The following is a 12,535-nucleotide window of genomic DNA, read 5'->3' on the forward strand; positions in this document are numbered from 1 at the left end:
GCACACCTGGCCCTGGAAGTCTGCTCTGGGTGCATGACCCCACATCACATTGGGTTCTGGTGATTATTGGGGCTGGACACCAGGGGCAGACAGAACTCTCTGGGAGGCTGAGACTCCAGCCAGTGTGGAGGGCAAGCAGGCTCTGCCAGTCCTGAGACCCAAAGCAGAGGTGGCAGTTTGAAAGACTTGCTGGCAGTGGGACAGGTACCAGAAGGGATGAGGGTTGGATGGAGCCCTCTTCAGGAGAAAGGGCAGGTGGAGGATGCCTCCCTAGCCCTTCCTCAACCCAACAAATTGAGGTCTCTGGAGCTCCAGCTTCTCCATCCGCCTTGCCGGCAATGCAGCCCTGAGGCACCTCCTTGTGTGCACTACAGGGAACCAGCCCACTTAGCCCAACGGCAGCACCAGACTTAGCTGCCTGGCAGGCAGAGGGAGACTCTTCAAACCAGGGAGAGTCTTACTTGACTCCATTTCAGCCCACCCAGAGAGGTGCCTGCAGGAACTAGCCCCAAGAGCTCCTTCCCCGCTGTGGGTGTCCAAACATGATGCTATGTATCTGGCTGGGGCACATTGGTCCACCTATCTATTAACCCTGCAGCCCCTCTGTTGCTGAAGGCCAGGCAGGGGGTGACCCCACCACAGTGAACTCAACAGAGATTCCTAAATTAATCACAAAGGCAGCAGCTCAAGCAAACTTCCCAACCAGTCTTAGACCATTACAGAAGCCAGATAGAAAGGCACCCCACCCATGGCATGCCAACAACTGAGTACCCCAAGAAATAGAACCAGGCACCTGAGAGTAAAGAATCTTGAGCTTCTGGGCACCATAGCACAACTTCTTTATAAAGCTATTATTCTTTAGTCCAGAAAGCGTAGCAGAGACATCTAATACAAAGGAAGAAACACAGAATCCCTGACAAAATGAGCAGGCAGAGGAATTTGATCCAAAAAATCCACAAGACAGAACCCCAGAAAGAGGTTCTAAATGAAACAGAGATCATCAATCTTGTTGATAAAGATTTCAAAATTAAAGTCATAAACATGCTCACAGATTTACAGAAAAGTATTCAAGATCTCAGGGAGGACTTCAACAATGAGATTTAAAAAACCTGAAAAAGAGCCACTCAGAGCTGAGAAATATGGTATCTGAAATTAAACATACAATGGAGGGATTTAAAAGTAGATTAGATCATGTAGAGGAGATGGTAAATGACATAGAAATTAGAGAAAAGGAAAGCAAAAGCTGAGGAACAGAGAGAAAAAAAGATCTCTAGGAATGAAAGAATGATAAGAGAGCTATGTGACCAATCCAAATGAAACAATATTCACATAATAGGGGCACCAGAATGAGAAGAGAAAGACAAAGGGATAGAAAGTCTCTTTTAGAAAATAATTTTTGAAAACTTTCCCAGTCTGGGGAAGGAAATAGACACACTCATGTCATGGAAGCACAGAGATCACCTAACAAAAGGAACCCCAGCAAGACAACACCAAGACACATAATAATTAAAATGGCAAAGATCAAGAACAGGAGAATGTGTTCAAAGCACCCAGAGAGAGAAAAAAGATTACTTATAAAGGAAATCCCATCAGTCTATCAGCAGACTTCTCAACAGAAACTCTACAGGCCAGAAGGGAGTGGCATGACATATTTAATGTGCTGAAACAGAAGGACCTCCAACCAAGAATCCTCTACCTGGAGAGATTATCATTTAAATTTGAAGCAGGGATTAAACAATTTCCAGATAAACAAAAGTTGAAGGAATTTGCCACCACTTAGCCAGTCTTACACAATATGTTAAAGAAATTGCTGTAAATGAAAATAACCCTAAAGCTAAATAGCTTTCACCTGAAAATAAACCCAAAGTAAAGGTAGTAAAATGACTCATTGCCAAACAAATACAAAATTAAAACAAACAAAAGAAGCAAAATCAACTATACACAAAATCCATCAAGGGATACACAAAAAAACAGAGATTGTGATGTCTAATATGAAAAATGTGGAGAAGGAAGAAGAAAGGAAAAAAATTACCTTTAGATTGTGTTTGAAATGGAGTAATCAGCAATCTAAGACTATTATATAGTAGAGAAGCTACCCTTGAACCTTTGTTAATCACAAAACTATGATAAATATACACAGAAATAAATAAATTTTAAAAAGAGAGAGAAGTCCAATTACAACACTAAAGAAAACTATCAATAACAAGAGAAGAATATAAGAGAGGAAAAAAAGGAACAGAGAGGATATATTAAAAGACAGCAGAAAACATTCAATAAAATGGCAATAAGTACATATCTATCAATAATCACCTTAAATAGAAATGGACTAAATGCACCAATTAAAGGACATAGAATGGCAGAATGGATAAGGAAACAAGACTCATCCATATGCTGCCTACAAGAGACTCATTTCAGACCTAAAGACATACACAGACTAAAAGTGAAGAGATGGAAAAAGATATTACATGCAAATAATAGGGATAAAAAAGTACTTATGAGATAGGGAGGCAGCAGGGAGTAACTCCTGCCCAGTTAGAATACAGTGTTGGCCCTGGAAAATGACAAAGTCTTACTGAGGCTTCAGGAATAAACAGAAAGAACAGGGTACTTGGGATTTAAACAATGTAACAATGTACCCCCCACAGGGACCCAGTGATATGGAACAACTTACTGACCACAGACACGTAGGTCCATTAGTTTACAATAGAAGTAGGTCAAAACATAACTAGCATTCTGGCTGGACCTATAGGAAACTCCCACTGCAACAAGCATAAAACCCTAGATACCGAGTCTTGCCCCCCTCCCTGCACCTATGGGGAGTTCTCTTATCTTGAATAAAACTTTCTTTGTAAATCCCCTACCTTGCTTGTTCACGAAGTTCAGTCTTCAACTCTGTGAACAAGAACCTTAGCATCACTTATATCAGACAAAATCGATTTCAAACAAAGAAGGTAACATTACATAATGATAATTATGGCAGTCCAACAAGAGGATATAACCATTATAAATATCTATGCACCCAACATAGGAGCACCTAAATATGTAAAACAAATACTAACAGAATTAAAGGAGGAAGTAGATTGCAACACATTCATTTTAGGAAACTTTAACACATCAACAGACAGATCAAACGGACAGAAAATAAATAAGGAAACAGAGGCATTGAACAATTCAGTAGATCAAATGGACTTCACAGATATCTGTAGAACACTCCACCCAAAAGCAGCAGGATACACAGTTTTCTCCCATGTACATGGAACACTCTCCAGAATAGATCACATACTAAGCCACAAAAAGGGTCTCAATAATCAGAAAGATTGAAATTGTATCAAGCAACTTCTCAGACCACAATGGTATGAAACTAGAAATAAATTACACAAAGAAAACAAAGATTTACAAACACATGGAGGCTAAACAGTATGCTTTTACATAATCAATAGATCAATGAACAAATCAAAACAGAAATCAAGCAATACATGGAGACAAATGAAAAAATAAAAAAACAAAAAAACCAGAACAACTCAGAATCTGTGGGATGTGGCAAAGGCAGTTCTAAGAGGAAAGTACACAGCACTATAGGCTTACCTTAAGAAACAAGAACAATTCCAAATAAACAGTCTAAAATCAAAATTAAAGAAACTAGAAAAAGAAAACAAATGAAACCCAGAGTCAGTAGAAGGAAGGACATAATAAAGAACAGAGAAGAAATAAATAAAATAGAGAAGAATAAAACAATAGGAAGATATCAATGAAATCAGGAGCTGGTTCTTTGAGAAAATAAACAATAAATAAACCCCTAGCCAGATTTATCAAGAAAAGAATGTACACACATAAACAGAATCAGAAATGAAGAAGGAATAATCACAGTGGATAGCACAGGACACAAATTTTTAGAGAATATTATCAAAGATTATATGCCAATAAATTGGATGACTTAGAAGAAATGGACAACTTCCTAGAAAAATACAACCTTCCAAGACTGACCCCTGAAGAAACAAAAATCTGAATAGACCAGTTACCATTGACAAAATTGAACTGGTAATCAAAAAACTCCCCCAAAACAAAATTCCAAGTCCATGCAGCTTCATAGCTGAATTCAAGAACATTTAAAGAAGAACTAGTTCCCATCCTTAAATCATCCCAAAAAGTAGAAGAGGAGTGAATACTTCTGAAGTAATTCTATAAGGTCAGTATCACTCTAATACCAAAACCAAAGACACCACAAAAAAAGAAAATTACAAACCAATATCCCTGATGAACATAGATGCAAAAATACCCCACAAAATATTAGCAAATTGAATACAAGAATACATGAGAAAGGTCATCCATCATGAAAAAGTGGAATTTATTCCAGGGATGCAAGGATGGTAAAATATTTGTAAATCTATCAGTATCATACACATAAAAAAAAAGAAGGATTAAAATCACATGATCACTTCAATAGATGCTGAAAAAGCATTTGACAAAATTAAACATCTATTCATAATAAAAACTCAATAAAATGGATATAGAGGATACGTACCTCAACATAATAAAGGCCATGTGTGACAGATACACAGGCAAATAGCGAAAAGCTGAAAGCTTCTTCTCTAAGATCAGGAACAGATAAGGATGCCCACTCTCACCATTTTTATTCAACGTAGTACTGGAGGTCCTAGCCATGACAATCAGATAACATAAAGAGATAAAATGCATCCATACTGGTAAAGAAGAAGTTAAACTCTCAATATTTGTAGATGACATGATGTAATTCATAGAAAATCCTAAGAAATCCAAAACTACTAGAACTAATAACTGAATTCAACAAAGTCACAGGATACAAAATTAATACACAGAAATCTGTTGCACTCCTATATACTAACAATGAACTAGCAGGAAGAAATCAGGAGAACAACTCCATTTACAATTGCATCAAGAAGAATAAAATACCTAGGAACAAACCTAACCAAGGAGATAAAAGACCTATTCTCTGAAACTACAGGACACTCATGAGAGAAATTAAATAAGGCACCAAAAAATGGAAATCTATCCCATGCTCATGGATAGGAAGAATTAATATTGTCAGAATGACTATCTTGCACAAAGCAATTTATATATTCAATGCAATCCCTTTCAAACTACAACAATAGATACTTCTCCAAAGAAGAAATACAAATGGCCAGCAGACACATAGCTAATCATCAGGGAAATGCAAATTGAAACTTCAGTAAGATATCACCTCACACCAGTTAGAATGGCCACTATCCAAAAGACAAGAAATAACAGATGCTGGAAAGGGTGTTGAGGAATAGGAGTCCTGCTACACTGTTGGTGGGACTGAAAATTGGTGCAACTACTGTGGCCAGAAATATGGAGGTTCCTCAAAAATCTAAAAATATAAATATCATTCGACCCAGTAATTCCACTACTAGGAATTTACCCAAAGAAAACAAAATCCCTGATTCAAGAAGATATAATCCCTATGTTTATCATGGCACTGTTTTGCAATAGCCAAGATATGGAAGCAATATATGTGGCCATCAATAGATGAATGGATACAGAAGAGGTGGTACATATACACAATGTAATATTATTCAGCCATAAAAAGAAAAGAAATCCTGCCATTTGCAACAACATGGATGGGTCTAGAGGGCATTATGCTTGATGAAATAAGCCAGGTGGAGAAAGACAAATACCATATGATTTCACTTATTTGTGGAATATAAAAACAATGCAAAACAGAAGGAACAAAACAGCACTAGACTCATAGACACTGAGAAGTGACTAGTGGTTACCAAGCGGTAGGAGAGTAGGCAGAGACAGGGGAAGGAGGCAGGGGACTGTTGAACTACTGTGATGTACATTTGATTTAAAAAATTAATAATAATAATAGTTCCTCATTATTACATGCCAAGCTCTGTGCTGGACATTATACCCATCAGCTCGTGTAAGTCTCATGACAACCCAAGAGATAGCCATTCTCCTTATCTCCATGTCATAGATGAGGAAACAGCCTTGAAGAAGACACAATAACCGTGGTGGAGTCAAGGACCAATTCCAGCCTGATTGAGACACCAGTTTATCCACTGTTATCAGTCAGGATGCTTTCAGCCTCAAAAAAACAGCATCTTCTTGACTATGGGCTTAAACAATGAGAACCCATGTTGTCTTGTACAACTGTAAGTCCAGGGTACAGGGCTAGTCAATTCAGCAGCTCAGCAATGCCATCAGGAGTCCAGGTCCTTTGCACCTCTTCACTCCACCAATCTCTGCATGTTCCCAAGTGAGACCCTCTCATGTTCATGAGGGACTGCTGTGACTCCAGGCATCATATCCTCACATTATTCCCGAGTCAGCAGTATTGGAGTCACCTGGGAACTTACGTGAAATACTCTCTCCTGAGTGGGCTGCACTCCTTACCTACTCAATCCATGTCTGCATTTTAAGACCACAAGGTTTATTCACACACACGGTGAAGTTTGAGAAGCACTGCTCTAAACGATCTTCCTTTTGGTGATAGACACATTTTCTGCCAGACTTCCTGAATTTCTAAAGGAAACCTTTTCGCCAATATGCACATAACCTTTTTGGACACTGGGGGGCAACCTTACATTAATAAAGCAGAGAACGACTTAGGTGTGGGAGAGTGTGCACAGAAACATTATAGAAGGTTAGAGCTTAAAGCCAATAACAAGGGCTGCACTTCATAGCCCTGGAAACAGGCCCACCGAGCGTGTGAGCAGAAAAGCAGCCAGCTCCTCTGTGGCTGCGGCCCCTCATCCTCACCAAGCATCTGGTAAGGAAACATGGGAACTGGCTGAGGAAAACGTCAGCAGCTGCACCTGGACACTGAACAGAGCCAGAAATGGAGTAGAGGACTTAAAAATCACGGGGGGAAAACACTGATAAAATTCATAGGAAGGTGTAGGCTGTGTATCACGGTGGGTCTCCACCTGCAGCATGACTCATACCCCTGTGCTCTCATTGGGGAGCCAGCAAGCACCCTGTCTGCACTTTCGCGGGTTCACTCAAAAGTCACCAGTTCTACTTGGCCGCAGGGCATTAGCAGATGGGTGGCCCCAGCTGCAAGTTACGGAGCAGCTCCCGTTGAGCACAGGCCTTGTTTGGGGAGTGGGTGTGCGAAAGGCCCACAGTGGCTCTGCTCCTTCCCCACAGAACCACTCCGGCTGGGCTCAGTCCAGAGCCTGTCATTTCAAACATGTGGCGTTGGCAGCTGCTCTGAGGCAGAGTCCCTCTCCTAACTTACATCTCCAGTAAGCATTTTGTATTTTTAGCCGCTGACCTACGTAAGTAGCATCTGATAAGTGTAGGCCAGGAAAATTCATTTTGCCAAAAGGAACTAGTCAATCAGGGGATCAGTATTCCTTACATCAGTATTCCTTCCACACAGAGTTTCCACCTGCTGCAAGGATCGGGGTACAGGTGGAGAGAGGAGAGCATCTGCAGTGGGGAATGGCACAGAGGCAGTGGGGGAAGCTTGGTTACATACAAGTTGAACTCAGTTTTCAAAATATATCTGTGCACATAGAAAGAAATATAGATGTAAATCTACATACACACAGACACATACATATGCTCTTCTGCACCCACTACTGTCTAATAACACAGGGTAAAATTTTAATTTTTTAGATTTTTCTGTGAGAATATATATACATAATTTTAAAAGTAAAAATGTACACAAAGTAAAAGGACTGGACTGGCTCAGGGAAACACATTCTGCCCATTTTCTGCCTGAAACCTGGAAGGAGGGGCAGGGTCACCTTAGTTCCTGTGGCCTGACCCCAGCGTGCACTTCACCTGCTCAACATTTCCACCCCTCCAGCCAAGGTTCCTATTTTATACCCAGGCTACTGAGACAGGCTTTAATCAGGTTCCCTGCAGCCACACCTGGAATCTCAGTCACAAGCCAGGGACCTTTCCACAACTCACAGCTCCACCCATCTCCTCTTGCTGGTGCCCGTTAATGCATGAAGGCTGCCTCCTGGCTGGCCATCTCCATCCTCTCCAGCCTCATCATTTCTGTGGATAAAATAAGAGTTCCTGTGGCCAGGATTCTCACTGGGCCCTGGCTGACTAGCTCACTGCACACCTGTGGGCAATATATTGCTGTTGACTCTATAAAAAGAGCTCCGCCTAGTGCTCTGGGCATGACATGGTGGCAGGGCTGCAAGGCTGCAGGAGAGCAGGACAGCGGCTGGAGTCGTGGCAGCGCTGAGGACAGAGGCCCAGAGGATGGCTGTGTGGGACAACTGTGCAGAGAGGCCCAGATGATGGCTGGGTGGACAGAGGGTCCCAGAGGCAGAGAGTGGCTTGCTGCATGCAGACTCACTCTAAGTGAATGGGATTTTAGTGACTGACCTGCCACCTGAAAGTAAGTTTGGTATAACCCTTTCACCCCAAGAACGTTTGCTATCAATTTCTTTGGTCACATTGAATCCACAGCAAACTTGTGCCTGGGTCTGAAACCCATTGGCAAGACAATTTCTAGCTTCCTTTTTCCACACTTTCAACTTACACCCTTTGCTCCAGCCCTACTTACAGACATGTGGTTCTCCCACACAACATGGTACTTAATGTTTGGAGTTGTGTACTTAGTTGCTTCTGTGTGGTTTGCTCTTCCCACTAGAATATGGGGTGAGGAGAGTTGACCTTGTTTGTTCCGTGGACAGCAGCATTCCTAGCATTTGAATGATTTCTGGTACTTCAAGGACACTTTTATAGGATTTGTTGTATAGATGATGGAATGAATTCTCCAGTACCTTTGCACATACTGTTCCTTCTATTTAAACTGTCTTCTCCAAATGCCCTTCATGACTTAAATACTATTTCTCTTGTAAAACTTGGTTAAAATATCAATTATTCCATGGTGCTGTTGCTAAGATCTATCCCTCACCCCAGAAACACACACACACACACACACACACACACACACACACACACATACACACACATGCACAATTGGGTTATCTCTCTCTTCTGAGCTCCCCTCACATGCCTCCTCCATGTATAAGTCCCATGAACACCTGGCTGTTCAGAAAAGACTAATTCTCCCCCTTCACCCTGTAGAATTGTTACCCGGAAGTGGCTGCCCAGGTACTGCATTATGTGGGTCCAATGTGACTAACTGACAAATGGCTTGTGGGCACCACTTCCAAACCTGGCCCAAAAAATCTCCCTGTGCCACCCTCCAGTTTCCTCTTCCTTCTACCTGTTGACTGGATGTAAAGGATCCCAAAGGCCATGGGAATAGTTAGAGCCACAAGAGGACTGCCTTGCAAACTCCTGCACTATTCTGCAATACGGGAAATGCTGTCTATTGTGGCTAGCGACAGGGCTTGGGGCCCTTTGTACTGAGGTTACCCTTCCCAACTTACACAGCATGCCTTTCCACAGTACGGAGTGCTGTCACCGCCATGTGTCTCTCCTTGTCTGTAGTCTGAGCTACTTGGAGCAGGGACTGCGTGTCACATCCCACATGACCAGGGTGTAGCCCAGGGTCTGGCACATAACTGTGAGCCATTCTTCTGTCTGGCAGTGGGTTAATGACTCAGAAAAACTAACACAAGGCCCATTCTTGGTTTTCTCCCTAACAAAGGTTTTCCTGTGAATTTGTGTGCTGTTTCCACTATAGAGGATTTCTCACATAGGATGTTTTACCTTGAGCATCACTGGGGCCCCCTCCTCTCTGCTGAGATGCCTCACCCATCTTCCCAAGGCCCTGTGTTGGCAGGCTGCTCAGCTCAGGCTCCACCCAGAGCTCACTGAGGAATGGAAAAAGCCATCTATGCCTGAGATTTATTCTACCTTGCTCTGAAATGCTTTGTTTTGTTTTTGCTTTAAATATCACTTTTTTCCTGTTCAAAATGAAATTGTGCCTAATTTCTCTTCTGCTTTCCAGCCTAAACTGGTCAGTACTGCCACTGACTTTGGTGACTTTATTCCAGGGAGCCCTACATTCTGTTGAGATCCTAAAAAAACTAGATGGGAGTTAATTTTGTTTCTAAAACAAAGCATAAAACCTAAATGGATTCCAGAGTGTAAAAAAGAAATGGACTTTTCAGTTCTAAGCTCACGTCCAGCTCACCACATCAGGTAATCCACTGAGATCTGGTGGGAGCATCACTTCAAATCATTATTAGTAACAGCAGAAGTTACCATCTCAAGGAACTATGTACCAGGCACTATAGTAGATACCAAAAATGCCTCATTTTTGGGCTCTATTCGGGATGTTTGAGACAGTGAACAGAGGCACTACTAATGAGTATGTCAGGCTGAATTCTAAGCCAGAGTAGTGAAGTGAGAAGTCTGAAAGCGGGCTGATTTGTACCTCTGGCCCCCAGAAAGGCTCGGGGACTGAGGCACAAATATCTTTCACAGTAGGAGTGCAGGTGATACAGCACCCAGGTTGGAAATCTTTTTAAGAAACAGGTGGGCCCCACAGCCCATGTGTGTGTTCACTTGGACAACTGTGCCCTTCTTACCCTGGTGCAGACCAAAGGGGCTGAACAGAAAGCCCATGACTTGGGGGACAGTGGGCATGGCTAAGGGTGATGACACCACATGGGAACTAGTGGGTGATGTGAAAACTGACTCACTGCCCTGGGAACTTCTCTGGCCTCTTTCTGCCACTTCCCTCTGAGAACGGTGGCATCCTAGACAGGAATTTGGAGGATTCCTGTCTGAGAAACTGAACAAAAAGCCTGCAGATGTTGTCACTTGGGGGTGTTGCCAGTGAACTGGCCCAGCCAGGCCATACAGCGATGCCTGTGACTTGACAAGCCCAGCTTATGCCATAGAGGCATGTTTGATCTCAATATATTTTAATATAACTAGTATCTTCTGTCTGTATTCGATATAATTAGTTCCCCCTGTCATACTATATATTTAAAAATACTCTTGAGAAGGGGTCTGCCAGCTTCAACAGACTGCCAAAGGGTCCTTGGCATGTTAAGGACCCCCTGCAGAGAGACTTGGTGATCACCTTTTCCTTGGTCCTTGGAACCATGTGGACATTTGCTCATTCACTCCCTAAGTATTTGTTGACAGTCTTCTATGTGCTTGATATTAGGCTAGGTTCTGGGAACACACCAATGAAAATAATCACACAGTGAATTCTTCACCTGGATGTACCCCAATTTGCTTATCTATTCATTCTGATTTCTTTACATTTTTAGCCATTGTGAATAGAGCTTCTGTGCATAATGGCATCCTGAATTTTGTTTAGATACAGTTTTTTAAAGCAGTTCGCTAAATGCTGGATGTGCGATTGATTGTTGGGTCCTAAGGTGAGACTCGCTTGGAAAGACCCAGCCAGGCTGTTTCCTAAAGTGGCTGTACATGCATTCCACCAGCAATGAAGGAAGGTTCTTGTTATTCTTCAGCCCCCAGCAATTGTTGTTACCATGTTTTTGGATTTCAGCAGTTCTAATAAGTGCAGTGTTATGTCATTGTTTTAATTTGTATTTTCCATAGTGATATCTGATGTTAAGCATATGTTTATATGTTTATTCACTATCAGTATATCTTGCAGGAGGTGTCTGTGTAGATCTTTAGCCATTTTTAATTGTTTGTATTAAAGGTCTTTATATATTTTGAGTACAAATCCTTTATTAGATACATGTTTTCCAAATATTTTCTCTCAGGTTCTCTGAAGAAGGTAGTTGTTGATGGAGTAGAAAAATTTAATTTTATAAAATCCACATTAATATTTTTCTTTTGTGGCTAGGATTCCGGTGTTTATGTTAAAACTCATCACCAAACCCAAGGTGGTTTATAGATTTTCCTATTTTCCTGTAGAATTTTTATAGCTTTTCATTTAAAATTTGTCCATTGTGAAAACTGATAATGGGAAGCCTCACTGACAAGCAGAGGGGAGGTTTGCAGGAAGACCTCTCCGCCCACCCCTTCTGGTCAATGCAGACCTCACCGGAAGGAAGAGAAGGACACCTTACAACTCATAGTATTTTGGCTCATTTATTACCAAGTAGGAAGAGGGAAGATTTTCTGCCTCCCCCACAACAGCTCAGCCCTTAAGAGATGGTTGCAACTCAGCCAATGAGCAGCCATGACAGTTTCCTCCAAGGGTTTTTTGCTTAGAACATTTCCCCTTCCTCTATAAGAGAGCCTCCTCTGCTCTGTTCTCTGAAAGTGCCTGTGGTTTTGCCATAGCTTGCATGTCCTGGGTTGTACTTATGTGCTTCTGAAAAAAACCATTTTACTGCTAAAATAACAGACAGCTTTATTTTAAGGTTAACCTTACTTGGTGTCAGGAGTGGGGTCCAGAGAAGAACCTCCAAGCCCCACGCCAATAGCTCTGAGGCCAGTTCCTTTTTGTTTTATGGATTTTTGTATGTTTGGAATACAAATCCTTTATCAAATATGCATTTTGAAAATATTTTCTCCCAGTTTTTCTTGTGTTTGGGTTCTCTGAACAAGGTCTTTCAGAATAGAAATTTTAATCCTATAAAGCCCACATGATTATTTTTCTTTTGTGGATAGGCTTTTGGCTATGTTGCAAGTTTATTGAATTCATTTT

Source organism: Manis javanica, chromosome 14, assembly GCF_040802235.1.
Source record: "Manis javanica isolate MJ-LG chromosome 14, MJ_LKY, whole genome shotgun sequence".
NCBI lineage: Eukaryota > Metazoa > Chordata > Mammalia > Pholidota > Manidae > Manis > Manis javanica.